Source organism: Macaca thibetana, chromosome 14, assembly GCF_024542745.1.
Source record: "Macaca thibetana thibetana isolate TM-01 chromosome 14, ASM2454274v1, whole genome shotgun sequence".
In the NCBI taxonomy this organism is placed as follows: Eukaryota; Metazoa; Chordata; class Mammalia; order Primates; family Cercopithecidae; genus Macaca; species Macaca thibetana.
The window spans coordinates 10,480,624-10,503,827 of NC_065591.1; the positions used below are offsets into that span (position 1 = coordinate 10,480,624).

The following is a 23,204-nucleotide window of genomic DNA, read 5'->3' on the forward strand; positions in this document are numbered from 1 at the left end:
AGGGACAAAGCCCCGCTGACTTCTCAAGGGCCAGAAGCCTGGTGGTAAGGAAGTGCGTGCAATTCCAGGACAGTACACCAGAAGCAAGGTGGGAGGGAAGGGGCAGGAGGGGAATAGGGCAGGAAGGGAGACAGAGAGAGAAAGAGGAGGGTTTAGATCAACTTCCTTCTCCCCTCCCCCTCCCTCCCTCCCCGGAAGTGGGCAGCCCCACCCTCCCCAAGGTGCTTTGCTGGGTAACAGCTGGCGAGAGGGTGAGGAGACTCACTGCAGCCACGGCTGTCATAAAACCCTAGCTCACCTGTAGCAGGTGGGACCTGGGTAGGGGCAGATGACTTTAACAAAACCTCCAATAGGGCTGGGGAGGAATACGTGTGACTCAGATGTGCTGACCCAGAGTGGCGGCCCTGCCAAAGACCAGCAAACCACCCCCTCAAGAACAGAGCAGGGAGGAGGGTAAGCAGAAACCAGCAAGCTGACAGTGGCGGATGGACCTCCTACTTCCTAAAAAAGCAGTGCTTAACCTTAGAACCATGCACATTCCACTTAGACACAAAATATTTTGGGCATAATTTCAGGGAGTTCGGGGACTCTATGTAAAGCCCCCTAGAGGTCTGTTTTCTAGATTAAGAGCCTTTATCACTGATAGAGCATTCTATCAATGAAAAAATCATGTTTAATCCTAGATTTTGCCCAAAAGCTAGAAACAATCCAAATGTCTCTTCTAAGTGCCTTCCAGCCCTGCTTCTGAAAATTCATCCATCCCTAGGTTCTAACTCACCTCCAAGTCTCCAGTCTCCAGTTTTGCCTTACCTTCAAAACAACACTGCTTTCTCAAGGAATTCCAAAGGCCTGGGATTTCTCACACTTTCCTCTTGCTAAGCCCCCATTACCTGGGCACATGGTGAGCACAGGGCAAGCTGGCTGTCTCTCATCTGGAGAAGACTCCCCTTCCAGACCAACGACCCCTGTCTACGTGCTGGTTGCAGCCTTGCCTCTGGTTCTCAGAACGATTTCTCATTCATCCCTGATTCTAGGCTAGGCTCTTTCTCATTAAGGAACTCTGTGACCTTCTCATGTTGGTAGCCATTAACCCTCTAGGGAAGGGCAAAGCTTCCTCTGTGCTCTTACAGAGGAAGATATCTTATATCCCTGCAAGACCATGCTACTCAGGAATGGCCAAGAAATGTTTGCCTTACACATGAGCCCTGGCCAACAGATTCACATTTCTGATACTACTGTATATCCACTTTGTCTTCTCCAAACACAGACCTACAGGGTAGGTAGTCTCCCCGTTTTCCATTGAGAAATTGGCATTCAGAGGTTATGAGACTTGCCCAAAATCTCACAGCTTCTCAGTACAGAGCTGGGGCCAGAGCCCAGAGCTTTTGTCACCATTTCAGCACTCTGCTGTTCCTGACAGTCAGTCCCCCTTACCAGTTTCTCATCAGCCCTTCTTGATGCCTAGTTGTGCTCTCATTTCCCCCAAAAGATAAGCCCCTGGCTCCTCCTCCATAAGCTAGGAGGCAGAAGGTATGAAGGCTCAGGAAAGGCACTCGGGACAATGGGAATGACAATGTTTGATTCAGGCCAATGGTGGAGGGCTGTTTAAAGGCCTCTCCCAGTGGTCCCACTGCAACCCTTTCCTTTTCTCAGCCCCCGAAAAGTGGGCCCTGACTTCAGTGGGCCCACTGGATCCTGGGCTTGAGCTTGCCTGGGCCCTCCGGCCCCTTCACTCACTGGTAGACTGAGAACCAGAGCAGGATCAAACAGCTTCATTTTTCCAGTCCCTTCATTTTTCTAGGGCTTTGCAATGTGACAGAAGGACTGTTTCCTCAATCCTATTTGTGGGAGACAGTAAGGGGTTTTGCAAACGGAGGAAATACAAAGCACTGACCTCAAACAGAAAGGCTGGGAAGAGACAGGGTAGGATTTAGATAAAAAGTCACATGGGGGCCAGGCACGGTGGCTCATGCCTGTAATCCCAGCACTTTGAGAGGCCGAGGAGGGTGGATCACTTGAGGTCAGGAGTTCGAGACCAGCCTGGGCAACATGGTGAAACCCCATCTCCACTAAAAATATAAAAATTTGCCGAGTATGGTGGCATGCTCCTGTAATTCCAGCTACTCAGAGGCTGAGGCATGAGAATTGCTTGAGCCTGGGAGGCAGAGGCTGCAGTGAGCACAGATTGCGCCATTGCACTCCAGCCTGGGTGACAGAGTAAGACTCTGTTTCAAAGAAAAAAAAGCCACATGGGGCTGAGCACTGTTGCTCGTGCCTTAATCCCAGCACTTTGGGAGGCCATGGTGGGAGGATGACTTGCGCCTGGGAATTCGAGACAAGCCTGGGCAACACAGTGAGACCCTCTCTCTCCAAATTCAAAAATTAGCCAGGCATGGTGCCATGGGCCTGTAGTCTCAGCTACTCAGGAGGCTAAAGCAGGGTGATTGTTTCAGTCCAGGAGGTGGAGGTAACAGTGAGCTATGATCGTGCCACTGCACTCCAGCTTGGGTGACAGAATAAGAATGACTCTTGTGACTCTTATTATTTTTTTTTTGAGATGGAGTCTCACTCTGTTGCCCAGGCTGGAGTGCAGTGGCCTGATCTTGGCTCACTGCAACCTCCGCTTCCCGGGTTCAAGTGACTCTCCTACCTCAGCCTTCCGAGTAGCTGGGATTACAGGAGCCTGCCACCACACTCAGCTAATTTTTTAATATTTTTAGTAGAGATGTAGGTTTCACCATGTTGGCCAGGATGGTCTCAATCTCCTGGCCCTGTGAACCGCCCGCCTTGGCCTCCCAAAGTGCTGGGATTACAGGTCTGAGTCACCGCACCCAGCCTCTTTTTTTTTTTTTTTTTTTTGAGATGGAGTCTCGCTTTGTCACCCAGGCTGGAGTACAGTGGTGTGATCTCGGCTCACTGCAACATCCGCCTCCTGGGTTCAAGTGATTCTTCTGCCTCAGCCTCCCAAGTAGCTGGGATTACAAGTGCATGCCACCAAGTCCAGATAATTTTTGTATTTTTAGTAAGACGGGGTTTCACCACCTTGGCCAGGCTAGTCTTGAACTCCTGGCCTCAAGTAATCTGCCCGCCTCAGCCTCCCAAAGTGCTAGGGATTACAGACATGAGCCATTAAGCCCAGTCTCTCTTTTTTTTTTTTTTTGAGACAGGGTATGACTCTATCACCCGGGCTAGAGTGCAGCAGCACAATCTTGGCTCACTATAACCTCTGCCTCCTGGGCTCAATCCATCCTCCCACCTCAGCCTCCCGAGTAGCTGCAACTATAGGGCCACAGCAATATGCCCGGCTACTTTTTGTATTTTTTGTAGAGATAGGGTTTTGCCAGCTTGTCCAGGCTGGTACTGAACTCAACAATTCAAGCGATCTGCCCACCTTGGCCTCCCAAAGTGCAGGGATTATAGACATGAGCTACCACTCCCAGCATAAGACTCTGTCTCTTAAAAAAAGTCATGTGCCTGTGGCAAGTCCCTATTTATTTATTTATTTTTAGACAGGGTCTTGTTCTGTTGCCCAGGCTGGAGTGCAGTGGTATGATCTTGGCTCACTGCAGTCTTCGTCTCCTGGGCTCAAGTGATCTTCCTCTTGAGCACCTGGGACTACAGGCATGTGCCACCAAGCCCGCTAATTTTTGTATTTTTTGTGCAGACAGGATTTCTCCATGTTGCCCAGGCTGGTCTCGAACTCCCTGGGCTCAAGCAATCCTCTCACCTTGGCCTCCTAAAGTGCTGGGATCACAGAAGTGAGCCATTGCGCACGGCCATATGAAACATCTTGTAACTGGGAGCTGGAGTCCCTTGTTTTTTAACCCTTCCTCCCTCACTGTATCCAGAAACCGTCTTTGCATCCTTTGATTCTGAGCAACTATGGTTATCAACTGCCAAGAGCCAATAAACCAGAGGAGCATTCAGTGTTGGAGAGCTTGTAAAACTGGCAGGCACTCACCAGTGGAGAGCCTGGATGCTCCCACCCCCAAAATTAACTGTGACTGCTCCACTTGAGAAACAGCCACATTCCTTTACTATCCCACTGTAGATGGGAGGCAGGGGCTGCTCCCTCTTCCCAGCCAGGGTAGGAGCCTCCCTCACAAAGGATAACCAGAAAGCCTGCAACTTAAGCACAAAGCCAAAACCAAGGTGGTTTACTGCCCTTTAGCTCTCTGAGCTACAATCCTCGACACAAGGCAGGCAGATCAGCACTGCAGCCTGGCCCATGAGGCGGGCCGGGCCTCAAACCTGCCTGGGAAAAACCTGACATGGCAAAAGAGGTGAGAACAGAGAGCCACCTCCAGCTCACTCTCCTTCAGGCCTGGAAGCCACAATGCAAAGAGCACTCTCCAAATCTCTTGTCTTCAGAGCCACTTGAAATGCTGGGCTCCTCTTGAAAGTAGGCTTCCAGGACCACTTTCATCCCTGAGAATCTGCTTGCTGGGGTCTGGTCTCTAAATCCCCAACTACTGTTAGACTAGCAAACCTTTGTTCAACAGTATTCTGGAGCCCTGGCTCCAGTTGCAAAGCTCAGTGAGATCTGGCTCCTGCCTTCCAGAATCTTAGAAGAGGTAAACTATACAGAAAACTTACTAGAGTCGCTCTGCCCACCTCTGCTGCTTACCAGCTGACTGAACATGAGCAAAGTGACATAACTTCTCCAAATCTGTTTCTTCATTTGGGACATAAAGATACTAGCTGGACCCATTTCACAGAATTAGCAGGAAGATTGAGAAAATCTGGCCGGGCATGGTAGCTCACGCCTGTGATTCCAGGACTTTGGGAGGCCAAGGCAAGCAGATCCCTTGAGCCTAGGAGTTCGAGGCCAACAGGGCGAAACACCGGCTCTACAGAAAAACACAAAAATTAGCCGGGGTGTGGTGGCATGTGCCTGTAATCCCAGCTACTTGGGAGGCTGATGTGGAAGGATCACTTGAGCCCAGGGAGGTAGGCTGAGGCTGCAGTGAGCCGTGATCACACTGCGTCACTCCAGCCTGGGTGACAGAGTAAGACCCTGTCTCAAAAGAAAAAAAAAAAAAAGAAAAAAGAAAATCCATGTCAGTGTTTACCATAGAACCTGGTGTTCGGGAATGTCTTGATGATGGATTCTATTATTATCTAGCTTCACTTTGGGGTAGGAACCATTGTTTCCCATCTCCAAGGGTTCTCTGGGCTCTGGGAAGAGCTGCAATACCTAGAAACTTGACTGTAAGTACCAGTATAGCTAAGTTGATTCCTGTCATCCTGCTATTCCTTCTATAACAAGGAAAAGTCAAATTCTTGCCATGGCTGGGCCATCAGGCAAAGACGACCTTCTTTCCTAACATAAAACCATCCTGCAGGAAGAGTAGGTGAATGACAAAGTGCCCATGCCTCTGCCCTCTGTGTGGCCCAGAGGATGATGACAGTGGTCCTGCCAGGGTTCTTGCCTTCTTCATCAGTTCCTTAACTCCCTCCTCCCAGAAAAGGTCCACAAAACAACTGATATACCAGTACCACATGGTGCCAAGGGCTGGGGGAAGCTCACACTGCCAGCCTCGCACTTTATGCGGTTCTTCCCATACCAGTGGGTTACCGTAACCATGGAGACCAACAAATTCCTCCATATCACAGGAGAGCCAGCCTGCCAGTAGCCCAGGGCTCTGGGGGATGGGGGTGGTGGGGGTAGGCAGAAGGCAGCCTGTAGCACAGAGGTTTGGCTCACTTTACACAGGACTGTGGGGAGGTAGCAGATCCTAACCAGTGCAGCTGAGGTGGCTGGGCTTCCTCCTAAGCTCGTTTTCTTTGCCCAGTATGTGTGTTCTTGGCGTATTTTCTGGGCTCTCTAGACACTCGGTCTCTCTTCCTAGCTCCACTGCTGTACACTGGGGATAATAGTGAAGGGTGCCGTTCCGGAGTTAGACCTGTGATAACCCAGTTCCACCGCTCTGCACATACATGCGCATACATAAAACATTGGAACAATACAGAAAAGATTAGCATGGCCCCTGTGCAAGGATGACACACAAATCTGTGAGGCATTCCTTTTTTTTTTTTTTTTTTGAGACAAGAGTTTCGCTCTTGTTGCCCAGGCTAGAGTACAGTGGCGCGATCTTGGCTCACCGCAATCTCCACCTCCCGGGTTCAAGTGATTCTCCTGCCTCAGCCTCCCAAGTAACTGGGATTACAGGTATGCACCACCATGCCTGGCTAATTTTCCTCAGGTGATCCACCCAGCTCGGCCTCCCAAAGTGCTGGGATTACAGGTGTGAGCTACTGAGCCCGGCCCATATTTTTTTTTTTTTTTTTGAGGCGGAGTCTCGCTCTGTCGCCCAGGCTGGAGTGCTGTGGCTGGATCTCAGCTCACTGCAAGCTCCGCCTCCCGGGTTCCCGCCATTCTCCTGCCTCAGCCTCCCGAGTAGCTGGGACTACAGGCACCCGCCACCTCGCCCGGCTAGTTTTTGTATTTTTTAGTAGAGACGGGGTTTCACCGTGTTAGCCAGGATGGTCTCGATCTCCTGACCTCGTGATCCGCCCGTCTCGGCCTCCCAAAGTGCTGGGATTACAGGCTTGAGCCACCGCGCCCGGCCCATATTTTTTAAAAGATTAAAAATTGTATTATTTCAGGCTAGGCATGGTGGCTTATGCCTGTAATCCCAGCACTTTGGGAGGCCAAGGTGAGCAGATCACCCAAGGTCAGGAGTTCGAGACCAGCCTGGCCAATGTGGTGAAACCCCATCTCTACTAAAAATACAAAAATTAGCAGGGTATGGTGGCACGCGCCTGTAATCCCAGCTACTAGGGAGGCTGAGGCACGAGAATCACTTGAACCTGGGAGGTGGAGGTTGCAGTGAGCCGAGATTGCACCACTGCACTCCAGCCTGGGCTACAGAGTGAGATTCTGTCTCAAAAAAAAAAAAAAAAAAAATTTTTTTTTTTAATAAATAAAAATAATAAGAAAAAAGAATAGGTCAGAATTGTGGTACAAGGAGCTACCCAGATCTACACATACTAAAAGGAAAGTGGTCATCTATCCTACGCGTCTTCCTGTGATCCAGGTTAAGTCCTCTTATCCCTTGTTTATCTCAAATCCAGACACTGTCTTAGCTGGGAGTGGTCGCTCACTTCTCTGGACTCTCAGCACTCTATCTGTACCCTTCATTTCTTCTTCTTTTGTAAGAGATGAAGTCTTGCTCTCTCACCCAGGCTGGACTGCAATGGCACAATCACAGCTTACTGCATCCTCAAACTCCTGGGCTCAAGGGATTCTACTGCTTCAGCCTCTCAAATAGTTGGGACTACAGGTGTGTGCCACTATACCTGGCTAGTTTTTTATTTATTTCTTTTGTAGAGATGGCATCTTGCCATCTTGCCCAGGCTGGCCTCAAACTCCTAGGCTCAAGCAATCTTCCTGCCTCAGCCTCCCAAAGTGCTGGGATTATAGGCGTGAGCCACCACACCCAGCCCCACTAATTTCTTGTTTGTGTCCCCATACCTTAACCCCCTCATGCTCTGACAGATCAGAGCCAGTGTCTCCTTCACCTTCATATACCCTCAGTGCCCAACAATGGCCACACCTACTTGGCCCATGTTATAATACGTAGGGAACAAGAGAGGCACAACTTTTTCATCTTTAAAGTTGCCTACTCTCGACCCCAAGATATAAGGGTAAGGGAAGGAAGATCACAACTTCTTGCTACCAGCCCCGTTTCCCCTCTTTCAAGGCATTTGTTGCCCTTGAAGTTGGTTGGTTACTATCTGTCCTTCCTGCTAGACTACACTACAAAAGGAGGGACCTTGGTCTTTTTTTTTGAGACAGTTTCTTCTCTGGCCATCCAGGTTAGAGTGCAGTGGTGCGATCTTGGCTCACTGCAACCTCCGCCTCAGGAGTTCAAGCGATTCTCCTGCCTCAGCCTCCCAAGTAGCTGGGATTACAGGTGCCCGCCACCATGCCTGTTTTTTTTTTTTTTTTAAGTAGAGACGGGGTTTTGCCATGTTGGCCAGGCTGGTCTCGAACTCCTGACCTCAGGTGATCTGCCCACCTTGGCCTCCCAAAGTGCTGGGATTACAGGCATGAGCCACTGCACCAGGCCAGGTCTGTCTTATTCATGGCCCAGAACAATGCCCAGCACAATATTCAATATAGTACTGAATGAATAAATGTATACAAATGAATAAATAAGAAAACATGTTGGGGTGTCTTCATGACAGTCTCTGGGACCAAGTGATAACTGACAGCCCACATCAGTGTACTCTGCAAAAAATACCCATGAGGGTAGTGAGCCACGAGATCCCCTATTCCAGCGATGGATGAAAAGTGAGTGATCACCAAGTTGAGCTGGAGACAGACTCAGAATATAGGCACAACCAGGGACCAGCAGGGCCCATCACACTTGCTCCCCTGAATCAAGCCCTAGCCTTCCTTTCATCAGAGGGAAAACCCTCTCCTTCAAACTTCCTGCTGCCCAAGACAACCACCAGGTACTCCCACTTAAGACAGTTCTCTCTGCCTCTCTACATTTAGTTTCTCTACTGCTTTGCTATCAAAACCATTGTGTCTTGCTGTGACAATGAATGCAACTCCAGCCATTCTAAGAGCTACCAATTGGGGACAGACAGTGACTTGTATAAGAATCTAGGAGACATTTATTTATTGTTTGCCACACTAAGAGTTCTGCTTTAATATTTCTTACTTGAACCAATGTACTGACTCTAAGGCCCTGTTAAATGTAGGGTGTCAAAATAATTTCACCCATACACACCTGCCTCCTGTCCTGCTGCACGAATCAGCATTCCCACCCTGCCCCCAACCCCTCCCCAAACTGCCTCCTGTTACAAAAAAGCAAAGGAACTAAAAACGGCAGCTGGGGAGCTCAGTTGACTCACCCAGCATAATCATCTCCTCCCAGAATCTCCCATCTTCTCCTGGGGTTTTTGCCAACACAAAGTAAAAAAGAAGCATGAGATCTTAAAACAAAACAAAAAAAAAACTCTCTCAGCATTTATGCAACAGTCTTTCTACCTGGGTACAGATTTAACCCTTTGTTTCTGCCCTTTCCAATGTGGTTTCCTTAAAATTTGCTTGTATGCTGAGGATAAGATCCAGTCTGGAGCTGGGAAACAGGCCTTCTAGACCCCCCAGACCCAGCCCTGCTGCTGGAAAGTGCAGAACAAGCCATGCGCCTCTTCCTGCTGCATCTTTCTCTGGAAGTGAAGAAATACTGCCTTCCTACTCCTCCAGTTTCAAAGAGGGAGTTGAAGAAGGAGGAAATGTCAGAAAAAAACACTGGGACAAAGTTTGTTGCCCCAGAAGTCACCATGGCCAGAGGTCACAGCGCATCAGAAACCACCCCAAGGCTGTCACTGCCACCCTCACCTCAGAACTGTCTCCCTGTTGGGCCCGGCTGCAAAGTGGCTACTCCACTTAAGTGACAACTAAAAATCCAACTGGCTGATCTTTCTAGAAGCAAGCCCTTACAGGGCTGCTCCTGCTGACAGGGAGAGGTGCTATCTTTCTCCTGCAGCAGATCACTAAAAACCCAAGCAGGGGAGGGCACCTAAGTTGTGGAATGAGGGCATCCTGTTTCAGGTGCTACCGGACTATGGATCAAATCAGCTGACATGGAGAACCCAGACAAACCTAGCCCTCAAGGCAATCACAGAAGACAAGGGCAGCTCTCCAGCAACTTTTCTGGGTAGGAAGAGGAGGGTGCTTCTTTTTTGCCATCTGGCGTATAGGAGGACGACTTACTTGTACGATGGATAGTGCCATGACCACAAAGTATGATTAAAAAAAATTTTTTTTTTTTGAGACAGAGTCTCACTCTATCGCCCAGGCTGGAGTGGAGTGGTGTGTCATCTCAGTTCACTGCAACCTCTACCTCCCGGGTTCAAGTGATTCTCCTGCCTCAGTCTCCTGAGTAGCTGGGAGTACAGGTGCGCACCACCAGGACCAGATTTTTTTTTTTTTTTTTTTTTTTTTTTGTATTTTTAGTAGAGATGGGGTTTTACCATGTTGGCCAGGCTGGTCTCAAACTCCTGTCCTCAAGTGATCTGACTGCCTCGGCCTCCCAAAGTGCTGGGATTACAGGCGTGAGTCACTGCACCCAGCTGAATACAAAATAAAGAGACACTTCCACAGGCAAATGCAAATCTGTTGCAGCATATTAGTCAAGAAATCCCCAAGTTACCAAAAGTTCTGTTCTGAGAAGGAACTCTTTTTCCATAGAAACATGTTACAAATGGTAGCTGTGTTCTCAGGTCAGCCCATAAGGTCCCAGCATAGTATTTCAAGTGGTATGTGAATCGTACTTAAGAGTTAAACCATAGCCCAGAACAGGAAATGGATTCAGAGTTCCAACTCAGGACCTGGGAACAGATCTTTGCTCTCCAAGCACCATGGGCAGCAGACACTGGGGCTCCCTAGCCTTCAAGCTCTGGGTGAGGGCTTGAATCAAGAAGACTTGAGCCAGGCGCGGTGGCTCAATCCTGTAATCCCAGCACTTTGGGAGGCCGAGGTGGGCGGATCACAAGGTCAGGAGATTGAGACCATCCTTGCTAACATGGTGAAACCCCATCTCTACTAAAAATACAAAAAATTAGCCGGGCGTGGTGGTGGGCACCTGTAGCCCCAGCTACTGGGGAGGCTGAGGCAGGAGAATGGCATGAACCCGGGAGGCGAAGCTTGCAGTGAGCCAAGATCGGGTCACTGTACTCCAGCCTGGGCAACAGACCCAGACTCCGTCTCAAAAAAAAAAAAAAAAAAAAAAGGAAGAGTTGAACAAGAGAGCTTCAAAGCATTTGGGGTAGAGCTTAAGGCTGGGTAGGAGAGAGGGTCTGAGGAGATATAAACCCAGATGGAGATGAGGAATGAGGCTAGAGGAAAAATTTTAAATGGGTGCTGCCTTACACAACAGAAGAGCTAATTAAGGAAGGCCAGGTAGAACAACTTCCAGCTAGAGGAGACAAGACAACCTGCAACAGTACCCTGACATATCAGGGGCAAAAAATGCTCTTTACAACTGTCTTCCCTACTAGGCAGCTGACGTGGGGGCTATGCTTCATACCTGCCTTACTCAGCTTGCCACTGCTGCTGTAGTCTCAACCCTGCGCTGATGGCTGGATCCTGTTACTAAGTGGCCATGGCCTAGGCAGGTATCCTGGCCAGCTTGCCAGATCAATGGAGGATTCATTTGTCAGCAGTTAGGTGAAGAGTGGAAAGCCCGAGCTTCTCAGTGAGACTGAGTATATGTCAGCTTATGGCTTTAGGCTGAAGGTGCCCCTCAAAGCCAACCACTGCTGTTTATTCGCTAGTGGCAATGACAATTTTGCTCCAAGGGGGCCCTTGCTGTTTGTACTTTCTACTTAGGAGCAAAGTATGGCAAACCAGAGGACAGTCATTTTCCATTACATGTGCCTTATTAAAAAGTACTTTTTTTTTTGAGACAGGGTCTCTGTCACCCAGGCCAGAGTGCAGTGGCACAATCTTGGCTCACTGCAGCCTCGACCTCCCCAGGCTCAGGTGATTCTCTCACCTCAGCCTTCTGAGTAGCTGGGACTATGCCCACCACCACACCTGACTAATTTTTGTACTTTTGTAGAGATGGGGTTTCGCCACATTGCCCAAACTCCTCTCAACTGATAGGCATGAGCCACTGCACCCGACCAAAAGGCACTTTTTATACTTAATTCATCCTTTCAACATCCTATGAAAAGAGTCTGGGCTGGGTACGGCGGCTCACGCCTATAATTCCAGCACTTTGGAAGGCTGAGGCGGGCGGATCACTTGAAGTCAGGCATTCAAGACCAGCCTGACCAACATGGTGAAACTCCATCTCTACTAAAAATACAAAAATCAGCCGGGCGTGGTGGCGGGCACCTGTAGTCCCAGCTACTCAGGAGGCCCAGGTGGAAGGGTCACTTGAGCCTGGGGAGGTCGAGGCTGCAGTGAGTTGAGATCACGCCACTGCACTCCAGCCTGGTTGGTTGACAGAGCAAGACTCCGTCTCAAAAAAAAAAAAAAAAAAAAAGTCTGATTGAACTGGTTTCTAAGAGAAGGGAATGGCCCAAGGCATTTCTAACCTCTGTGGTATGAACCTGGGAATGGCACTGTTTGGTGAGATTAGCTCATGCACTGTGGAAGCCCTCAGGAACCAGAACCACCTATTAACAGGTGGCGCTGGGAGGAAGGGGGCCGCTCTTGGGCATTGCTAGATGTGCTGCTACAGAGACTGTGGACAAGGGAACGCTGGGTGTTTTGAAGGAGGCGAGCAGCCAAGTCTGTAGCTCTCCACCTCTGAATTCACTCAGAGACGGCAGGGAAGAAAAGATGGCTCCAAGAGGAATACAGCTCCTACCCAACAAATCCTAAAAGGCAGCTCTAACTGGAAATAGGTATGGTGGCATAAATGAAGACCCACCCAGGACACCTCTCATCAGTAGAATTTAGCTTGGTGGCCACAGGCCGTGGCTACCCATTCTGTTGCTCTACATAGTTCATGCTAACTACCAAGGACAAAGAACCCCACAGCCACAGAGGGGTCCCTACCAATTCTTGAAAACAGAAGTTAAAGAGGCCGGGCGCGGTGCTCATGCCTGTAATCCCAGCACTTTGGGAGGCTGAAGCGGGCAGATCACAAGGTCAGGAGATCGAGACCATCCTGGCTAACACGGTGAAACCCCGTCTCTACTAAAAATACAAAAAATTAGCCGGGCGTGGTGACGGGCACCTGTAGTCCCAGCTACTCGGGAGGCTGAGGCAGGAGAATGGTGTGAACCCGGGGAGGCGGAGCTTGCAGTGAGCAGAGATCGCGCCGCTGCACTCCAGTCTGGGAGAGAGAGCGAGACTCCGTCTCAAAAAAATAAAAAAATAAATAAAATAAAATAGAAGGTAAAGAATCAGAAATTACCAAATATCCACACCATCTAAAGCACTGAGAACAATGCCTGGTGACATGCTGGTTATTTCTATAATTTCATATCCTTTTCCAACTTATTCTGTAGGCTGCTAGAAGATACAGCTTGAACTTCTTTACTCAAAGCTCATCACGAATTCCCTGCATCTCCAAAAGGAGACGGATGTTTTCTCCAGTACAGCCCTGCAGCTGAAGGCTAAGTTCTGGTCATCTATGTACATGGCTTGAACTTGGACTTGGGTTCAAGTCTGCATCCAGGCAGAAAGGCTGCTGCATAAATGGAGCTAGAAAAGGCTCCAGCAGCTCAACCATTTTATCTCTTCCACAAAAGGCCACTCTCCTCTCCCCTGATGAAAACACACACATCCCACCCTAGATGTATGGACCTGGAAACTCTGCAAATCAACTGTCATTATGGGAAATGTGATCAATGTTTCTCTCTCACACACATGCGTGTGCGCAGTGTGACCGGAGTAAGTCCATTCTCATACACAGTGCTTACTGAAGCTGGGCGCTGCCTCTTCAGCTGTGAGACAAGGGAAACCTGTGTGCATGTATATAGGGAGGGAAGTGATGGTGCTGGTGAAAGCTTAGCCACACTTCCAGCTCCTGGGTGTGTCTGCCATAGAATCCAGCAGCCTCTCTGGCAGCCAGGCCCCTATCGCCACTGTCCTTCACACAACATAACAGGATCGCTGTTTAGGAAGATAGGATTTTTGGTGTTGGGTTTTGTAGCCCATGAACTAGCATACATCTGCCCCATCTCAGGGGTAGTTTCCTGAAACAGCGGCATGTCCTGGGCCCCTGCAGACAGGGTCTGAGAAAGAAAAACAAGATGCCAGAACTAGAAATTTTAGGGTAATAAAGAAGGAATGAAAGTTGGCCACAGTGGCTCATGCCTGTAATCCCAGCACTTTGGGAGATGGAGGTAGGCAGATCATTTGAGGCAAGAAGTCTGAGACCAGCCTAGGCTACATAATGAGACCCCCCATCTCAACAAAGAAAAATTAGCTGGGCGTGGTGGCGCGCACCAGTAATCCTAGACACTCAGGAGGCTGAGGCAGGAGAATCGCTTGAACCTGGGAGGCTGAGGTTGCAGCAAGCCAAGATCACACCACTGCACTCAAGCCTGGGCAACAGAGTGAGACTCCATCTCAAAAAAAAAGAAAATTAGCTGGGCGTGGTGGCATGCACCTGTGGTCCCAGCTACTCAGGAGGCTGAGGCAGGAGGACTGCTTGAGCTAAGGAAGTTGAGGCTGCAGTGAGCCTTGATTACACCACTGCACTCCAGCCTGGGTGACAGAGTGAGAATCTCTTAAAAAAGTAGAAGGAATGAAACTGTCCTCTTCTCACAGCTGAAAGCCCTACCCCATGGGAGCAGACTTTTCCCACCTGGTCCTGAGGCCTCACACACACTCCCCTTTACCTTTCTTCACAGACCAGGATTCCTGCTGGTATCTCCACTCTACCCTGACAGCTCTACCATGTCAAGTGACCGTGGTATCTAACGCTGATGCTGGTTACCCCATGAAGAGATAACCAAGGTCATGTGAGCTGGGCTGACACGTTCTGCTGCACTTGTTTACAGACAAGGGGATTAAAACAACCTGTCAAGGGAGGGGAGGGGGCACACGGGCAAGCATTGGCAACACGGCATAGAGGCCTCCCGCCAAGAAATTTTTTGCTCAAATATAAAGCAGAAATCTCTCACCAAACCAGCTAACTATGCCAAATACCACTTATGGTCAAGTGACCTTGAGGCACTGCTCAATTTTTCCAATGTTCTTTGGGTTTTTTGGGGGGTGGAGTGGAGGGGAAATTAGGGAGGTAGGCAACATAAGGTCCCTAAAAAGCCCCAAGTTCAATTAACACCCAAGCAAAGCATGTAGGGCTTAAAAAAGACGAGATGTCTTAAGGCTATATTTGTATGAAGCAAGCATTCAATTCTCAGATGCCTAAACTCCCAATCAGAAATCCAAATGCCAAAACAGATCTTTCTGTGACCACTTAGGTTGGAATTGGGAGGAAAGGAATTCCTCTTAGGTGCAGTTCCAGGGCAGAGGGGATCAGGTAGCAGGGAGTCTGGACACCAGGCCAAAGTCATCCTCTCTAACCAGAGGGTCAACCTGACAATGATAGTCGCTGGCCACAAGACACAGGAAGGAAGAGGGAAAGGTGGTCAGCACCTGAGACCCCGGCCTCAGGCAGTACAGGCCGCAGAAACTATATGGCTGTGGTGCAAAAGCTGACCCCTGGATCTGTGAAATTACAGGCTTTCCACCGCTCCTCTGCAAAACCATCTGTCACAGCCCCTAATAACCAATCCTCGGGTTGGGCACAGTAGCTCACACCTGTAATCCCAGTCCCTTGGGAGGCCGAGGCAGGCGGATCACCTGAGTTTGGTAGTTCAAGACCAGCCTGGCCAACATGGTGAAGCTCTGTCTCTACCAAAAATACAAAAATTAGCTGGGCGTGGTGGCGCATGCCTGTAGTCTCAGCTACTCGGGAGGCTGAGGCAGGAGAATCACCTGAATCTGAGGTGTGGAGGTTGCAGTAAGCCGAGATCGCACCACTGCACTCCAGAGCGGGCAACAGAACAAGACTCCGTCTCAGAAAAAAATAAAATAAAATAAACAGTCCTCCCCATTCAGCAGGGTCGGGCTACTACTGGCTGGTTTCTGCCTCAGGCTCTCAAGTCTTAGCAGCAAGAGGATGTTTCCATTTGGGTTTTCCCACAGCTGGCTGTGGAGGTTGGCAGAAGGCTAAAGTGGTACCCCTTTCCTAGCCAGCCAAAGGGGGAACGTGAAACAATTGCTGGCAGCCTGTGCTCCCACTCCAACATCCCCTTTCTCGCAAAGGAGCAGCTACCACTCTCTTGACCTTTCATCCACAGTCTTGTTGAGGCCAGGGAAGATGCACCCAACCTAAGAAAACTGAAGGTAGTAAGTTAGCGACAAGAGAACGCAGTTTAGGAACTAAAGAACCTGGCTTTCGGGGAAAAGGGGGTATTGTACTCTAAGGGATTCTAAGAAGAAACTCGCCAAACCACCCAGCCAGCTCTTCTGAAGAGCAGGGGTATTTAGAAGTGCTTTTCATTTTCCAAGCTATTAGAGAACAGGGTGGCCTTGGACAGACCTGGTTACAGCAGAATGAGTGCACACACCTGCCACAGAGTGCCAGCCCGGGACAGTAACGTGCTCCAGAGTTCACATACTCACGCGCCCAGAAATCTCCTCCAGATCACTGCTGACAGGCAGAGCAGGGAGGTGGACTGAGTCCCGCTCTGAGCTGGTCACTCCAGTTTGCCTGGCAGGGTGGGGGTGGGGGTGGGGGCAGGGAGAAGTTGGGGAGAGGAGGAGGAGGAAGGGAGATTACTATTCTCTATTTTCAAGCCCTGCCCCTAAAACCAGGGAGGGAAGCGGCGGGGCTCCTGTTGCAGGAGCTCCAATCTCTAGGCACTACAGAGCCAACCAGCTGCATAAGAATTTTGGAGAACATGCACATCAAACAAACTGGGAAAAGGAGGGGAAACCAACCAGGGTAGAAGTGGGTTGGTCCCCTGCCAAGAACTCTGAATGGTACTCCTATCAGAACTAAAACATAACAGGAGGTGGGCAGGTTTGTGGCCTCTGGGAAAAGGCAGGAGGGAAAGCAGTAAAGACCGGACAAGCATGGGAACAAAACTCACTCCCTGGCAGGAGACGACAGCCTATGGAGTCAGAAGTGAAATGCTGTCCCAGTAAACCTTTCCCAGTAGGACAATCACATTCTAACCTTAGGTCAATTTTCATATGCTTCGCCGGCTGTGACCTGGACCCTGCAGTGTGGAACACGGTCACTTCTACAACCCTGTAAGTTAAGGCCTGCCACTCCAAGCACTTGTGAGGGAAGAGGGACTCTCACTGGCTGTGTTGTGCAATCTAGTCTGTGGCCAAGGGCAAAGCAGAAGCCACAGATGACGGGCCCTCCCACAGGGAGAGGAAAGCTCCTCCCTTTCCAGAACAGAGCCCAAGGCTGCCACAGAGAGGTGCTGTTTAGTGACAGAAATATTTGTCAGGAGTGACCAGAGGAACGGCCACTACGTACTTCCTCTTTCTCACCAACTGCTAAATCAGCCTCCACTGGCTGCCTCTGAAAACCCTGCAGAACCTCCGGTGGCAGGAGTGTTCTCTGAGTCATTCCCTCAAGAGAAAAGGGAAAGTGGGCCTGACTCCTGGGCCTGAAGAAGCCTCCCAGTGCCCTCAGCCAGTCCTTGCTGCAGAGCAAAAGCCAAGGACTGAAATCCTGGACGGCCTACTCTTCACCCACACTTGCATACAGTAAAAGCACTCCCTCTTACTCTAGAAAAGGCACGTGGCGGTGGGGGAAGCACCAACACTCATCTCCACAGCCACACAGCACTGGGAAAAGGAACTGATGGCTTCATATTTAAAGCCTTAAAAAACCAACTTTCTGTACGCACACACGTACACACGCACAAATACGTATATACACACACACAAACATAACTGATTTTATCTATGTGTGTGTAGGCATATACACATATACATGTAAAATTGATATCCAGATTAGATCCATGTGGTTTCTGGATTTTTGCCCACAACTGTATTATGAGCTGGCTGTCTCCCCTTCCCTGCCTGCAGCTCCAGGCTAACTGTCTTCCCTTCCTAGAGTCTCACTCGGGGTTCCAGCCACCTGTCTTCAAACGCAGAATGGTGTCTCAGACCTCCAGGTCTTGGCCACAGCTTTCCACTGCCTGGAACACTTTCCCTCTAACAGTCACTCCCATTCCTCTTCGTGGTGAGCCTCAGCTCAGACATCGCTTCCACCAGGAAGCTTTCCTGATCCATGCATCACTTCACAGGGTCTCTGCGGACATCTCCCAGCTCAGGCCTTCCTGCACTAGCACTTCACTGCTTGCTGAACAGCCTGACTCCTTCACAACTCTTGTTGGCTGTCTTGTTCACTATTACACAGACTGAGAGCAGCATAAGGGAATTTCCAAGACTAGACCACTCTGTGTCTTCAGTGCACAGGCACAGCGCCTGGCACCTAACAGGCTCTCCAGAAATGCTTTCCTAACTCACCATGGGAAGTCTTGGCGTCAGAGTCTTCTTGCTTTTCTCAGAGTGACTCCTCACCCAAAAGCTCTTTGCACAGCTCTGCTCCATGTGACCCCTTTTAGCCTGGGTCAGGGCTAGAATGCTGGTGCCCACTTTTAAACCATTCCCAGCCAGGCGCCACGGCTCATGTCTGTAATCCCAACACTCTGGGAACCCAGGTGGGAGGATCGCTCGAGCCTAGGATTTGACACCAGCCTGGGCAATATTATAAGACCCTGTCTCCACCAAAATACAAAATATAAAATAAATAATCATTCCCTAGGGCCTCTGGCACCTCTATGGACACAGTCTCTGGCAGGATTTCAGAGCTCCTCTCCGGTGTGCAGAACTGGGGCCTGCTACCCTTCCACTTGTCCTTTCCCAGCCTGCCTTCTGCCGTAAGGGCTGCAGCCAGCCCCTCTTAAGTGATGGCAATGGGGGCACAGTGCCAAGGGCCTAAGATCCATTCTAGACCCAACTCTGTGCAAACAATTTATGTCACCTTGGGCAAGTCATTCACCCTCTTGGGACCTTTGTTTTCATGCTTATAAAATGAGGCACCGGAGACGAGCCCTGAGTGTCTTCCTGTGTGGATGCGACAGTCCTCAGTGCCTCTGTGCTCACAAGCCTTCCAGCCCTCTTCAAGACCACAGCAGGAAGTGGGCATCGTCTGCATGTCCTGAAGATCGCTTCCTGACCTTGACTTACGTCAAGACAACCTGCCTAAAAGTCTGGCTCCGGAAGTAAACCTCACCTAACATGACTAAACACCAGGTTGGAAAATCTCTTCCGCCTAAGGCTGAAAAAATTAAAAGCAACCTAGGTAGACAACTCCAGAAATCAAGGTAGTAAGCAGCAGCACACCCCAGAAACAGGACAACCCTGAACTCAGGGTGCCGTCAAGAAGGATCATCTCCCTCCCTAGACTTCATTTACTCACAATTTACAAGCTCCTGGCCCCTCCCAGACACTCCACATACCATAAATGTAGCCACAAGGCGCAGGGAAAGGCACAGTCTATTTCCAACAGGCCCCAGGGCTCTGCAGCCTTACTTTGAGCAGCCCAGAGTAGGCACAGCCCCTGTTAGGGTAAATGGCACACCTAGTTCCTAGCACCTGCCCCCACCTGCAGCATGATTCCCTCGGAAGCTCGGTGAGTCTGCAGGCTTCCAGGTGGGGAGCTGCCTGCCTGCCTGCCTGCCTGCCTGCCACGAGCAGGTAATCCATGAAGAATAACTGAGTTGGCAAAGCCTAGCAAGCAGCAGTTTCAGCCTCCCTGCCCAGAGCTGGGGTGGGCGGGGTGAGGGGGGAGCAGGGAGGCAAGTACAAGCAGACCAGTTTAACAGGTCCTTATTTCTATCACCCCACACAGCTGGTGCCTTCTTCACCAGTCCAATAAAAGGAGATTCAAAAGTCAGATGGCGCTTTCATACTACACATCACAAAGACTAGAATCAAGGAAGAAAACGGTCATCCTTTTCACTCTTCCCTCACCCACAGTGGTCTCGGAAAACATGGTCCCTAATCTCACAGTTCGCGGGTCAACCAGGAAAAGCAACTGATCTGCTCTGAGATGCTCAAAGGAAAATCTGGGTCCTCGCCATCATCAGGCGCTGAGCTGGTGTGAAATCAGTTCTTCCTGTGCCATGCTCCTGGGCTTTTCTCCCGCTATAAATAACTCCAGCCTTCTGACAGACCACATGACCTCTCCAACGCTGGACAAAATGCCCAACACTAGTGTTCCTCTGCCCACCCATCAAAAAAGAGGCGCAAGACTGAGACCACTGTAACCAGGAGCAACAACGCAGGTAGACACGTTGGTGTCTGGGCAAAGTGTCAGGGGCAAGGACAGAACTCAGCAAGGCCAGGAGGGCAAGGACAGAACTCAGCAAGGCCAGGAGGGCTTGGCTCTCTGGCTCTGGTCCCTACTCCAAGAAGCCAGACAGTTTCCTCAGCAGTGCATCCTCCCTGCGGTTTCCTCTCCGAGTTCTTAACACAATCCAGCAATGGTGTAAATCTTCTCCCTCATCTTCTCATCCTGAAAAAGCACTTCTTTTTTTTTTTTTTTTTTTTTTTTTTTTTGAGACGGAGTCTCGCTCTGTCGCCGGGGCTGGAGCACAGTGGCCGGATCTCAGCTCACTGCAAGCTCCGCCTCCCGGGTTTACGCCATTCTCCTGCCTCAGCCTCCTGTGTAGCTGGGACTACAGGCGCCCACCACCTCGCCCGGCTAGTTTTTTTGTATTTTTTTTAGTAGAGACGGGGTTTCACCGTGTTCGCCAGGATGGTCTGGATCTCCTGACCTCGTGATCCGCCCGTCTCGGCCTCCCAAAGTGCTGGGATTACAGGCTTGAGCCACCGCGCCCGGCCAAAAGCACTTCTTTGTAGTCATTACCACACCTACTTAAGATACTGGTTAAGACTTGTGACTTACACAGCCAAAGAATCAGACAGACAGATATCTGATTTACAAACCGACATGGACGCACTTCCCTAAGGGTAGCTGTAATAGAGAATGCCCACATTACAATTTTTTAAATTAATTTTTTTTTTTTTGAGACAAGGTCTCTAGCAATCCTCCCACCTCTGCCTCCCAAGTAGCTGGGACTACAGGCCTGCACCACCACGCCCAGCTAACTTTTCTTTTTTTATACAGACAGTGTTTCGCTATGTTGCCCAGGCTGTTTTCAAACACCTGGACTCAAGCAATCTGTCCATCTCCACCTCCCAAAGTGCTAGGATTACAGGCATGAGCAACCGCACCCAGCCTCATGTTACGATGTTAAAAAGTTTTGTTTCACAAATAATTCATTGAGAGGTGACCATGTGCAAAGTACTCCAACAGTTTCTAGGTGTCCAAAGTGATACAGAGAAGGATAAAATACAGCCCACCCTTCAAAGAAGGTAACAATCTAGTAGGAGATAAGCACAAATCACATAATCCAGTGTGGGACGCAAATCCAGGAACTGAAGTTATGGTCAGCCTATTCCCCCAATTTACTGTCTATGGCTTTTTTTTTTTTTTTCAGAGGAACAATGGGCTAAGAGAGATCTAAAGGTCCCCGTATCACTTCCAGTTAGGACCTGGCCTTCCATGAATGAGGATGCCTGCCCATGGCGTCAGCCACGGTGAGAGTTAGGCAGTGCTGGAATGAGAAGAAGCCAGCTCTGGGAAACTCACTGAAGAACCAGTCATTTAGCTTTTCTCGTCTTTCATCTCCCTCTGGAAACTTGAGACAGGCCCAGTATACAAGCAAAGGTGACATGAGAAGTGCTTAAAAATCCCAAGTTGAAAAAAATGCCGCTCAAGACTCGGTAACGGAAATGAAGTTGGAAAAAGCCCCTAATAATACGAACAGAAGAAGTTCTCTTGGGCAGGAGGTGGAAGGGATTCCTGAAGTTCTATATCCAAAACCCCAATATCACAATGCTAGCTGTGACCAAGGAGGCACATTTATATATTTTTCCTTTACTTCCCAATTATTGGTTGTCTGGTTTCCCTAATTCCCATTCAACCAGTTCTACAGCTTAGCTCATAAAACTATACCTTGGCCAAGTGTGGTGGCTCACACCTGGTATTCCAGCGCTTTGGGGGGCTAAGGCAGGCGGATCACTTGAGCCTAGGAGTTCAAGACCAGAAAGGGCAACATGGGGAAACCCTGTCTCTACAAAAAATGCAAAAAATTTGCTGGGTGTTGTGGCACATGACTGTGGTCCCAGCTACTCAGGAGGCTAAGGTCGGGGGACAGCTTGAGCCTGAGAGGCAGAGGTTGCAGTGAGCCAAGATGATGCCACTGCACTCCAGCCTGGGTGAGAGAGTGAGACCCTGTCTCAATAAATACATAAATAACTGTACCCTTATCCATCAGGCTACCAGCAGGTTCAGAGCTCTTCAGGAAGATAGGGAGGAACGAATACTAACTCCTGACAGTGCCTGGCAAGAAACAAAATTCCCTAGACAGAGAGAAGATTCTATGCCATCTAAAAAAAGAAAAGTCAGTTAATCAGAGCCTGGGGGGTAAAGATTAAGGCCCCAGTCTTCTGTTAGGAAAAAGACACAATTCTGAAGCTAGTTCTCCTATCTTAAATGGGAAATGCTAGGGAGATGGTTGGTCCAAATCACCTCAAAAGAAAACCATTTCTTGAAATTAAAACAAAAAACAAAAAAACACAGATGAGAGTGAATGGGAACTGGTTTATTTAAAAACCTTTCCTGTACAGTAGACAGTGAATTAGCTACACAAGCCTCTTCAGAAATGATGTACCAAGAGGAATTTGATAATAGAAGCATTCTGAATGTGAAACTGGGAGTTCAGCACCTAAACGTTTCTTATTGAGAAAAATCCTCACACCAGTCATAATGAAGGTTTAACATCAGTGTTTGACATTTTGTCATTAAGAGATTGGTTTTAACAGTCTGGATTTGGCAGCCTGCCTTATCGGCTGTTTCACAAGCAGTTTCTGTGGTTTCAAGAAAGGCAGGGTGTTTGCTTTTAAACACTACTTTTTTTTTTTTGAGACTGAGTCTCACTCTATTGCCCAGGCTGGAGTGCAGTGGCGCAATCTCTGCTCACTGCAACCTCTGCCTTCTGGGTTCAAGCAATTCTCGTGCCTCAGCCTCCCGAGCAGCTGGGATCAGAGGCACGCCACTATGCCTGGCTAATTTTGGTATTTTTAGTAGAGACAGGGTTTCACCATGTTGACCAGGCTGGTCTCCAACTCCTGACCTCAGGTGATCTGCCCACCTCGACCACCCAAAGTAACACTATCTTAAAGTATATATTTCAGAATAGGGTCCAACCATTCCAAGACAGAAAGAGGGAATGAAAACCAAACGAAATAAAGGAATGTGGTGCTACCAAACAGAACGGGAGCACACCAGAGAGAAGGGTAGGAAAAGACGTTATTCACCACCCGCACCAAAATGGCAAGACAAGCCAACTTAGTACTTCTTACAGCCAAGTTAGAAAATTAGGACACAAAAGTGGCACTAAAGACATGATATTAATAAAGGGAAATCCCTACACAGAATTTCGTCTCTCCAAAATCAACTTACCTGGCCTAAATCTACCTGTTTACTTGAAAAAACACAACAAAACCACCCGACAGGGCCACATCAATGAAAAAGACTGTCATCTAATCAATTAGTAGCCACACCTCTCTGCCAGCACGAGATGTCGGTAATTAAGGTAGAGATTTTTCTCCCTGG

General features: G+C 49.2%; 3 protein-coding genes and 1 non-coding gene across 15 annotated transcripts in view; 2 read left to right on the plus strand and 2 right to left on the minus strand.

Annotated features, from left to right (window-relative positions):
* Nucleotides 1-23,204, minus strand: part of OTUB1 (OTU deubiquitinase, ubiquitin aldehyde binding 1) — a 238,450-nt gene that overhangs the window by 113,371 nt on the left and 101,875 nt on the right. The window lies entirely within an intron of this gene.
* The window catches only part of PLAAT3 (phospholipase A and acyltransferase 3), a 369,991-nt gene that overhangs the window by 53,523 nt on the left and 293,264 nt on the right, over nt 1-23,204 (plus strand). The gene's annotated exons all lie outside the window — the stretch shown is intronic.
* MARK2 (microtubule affinity regulating kinase 2) overlaps nt 1-23,204 on the minus strand; it is a 76,206-nt gene that overhangs the window by 22,926 nt on the left and 30,076 nt on the right. The gene's annotated exons all lie outside the window — the stretch shown is intronic.
* On the plus strand, nt 5,932-6,035 carry LOC126936644 (U6 spliceosomal RNA). The gene has a single exon (XR_007719476.1). It is a non-coding gene; the product is annotated as a U6 spliceosomal RNA (small nuclear RNA).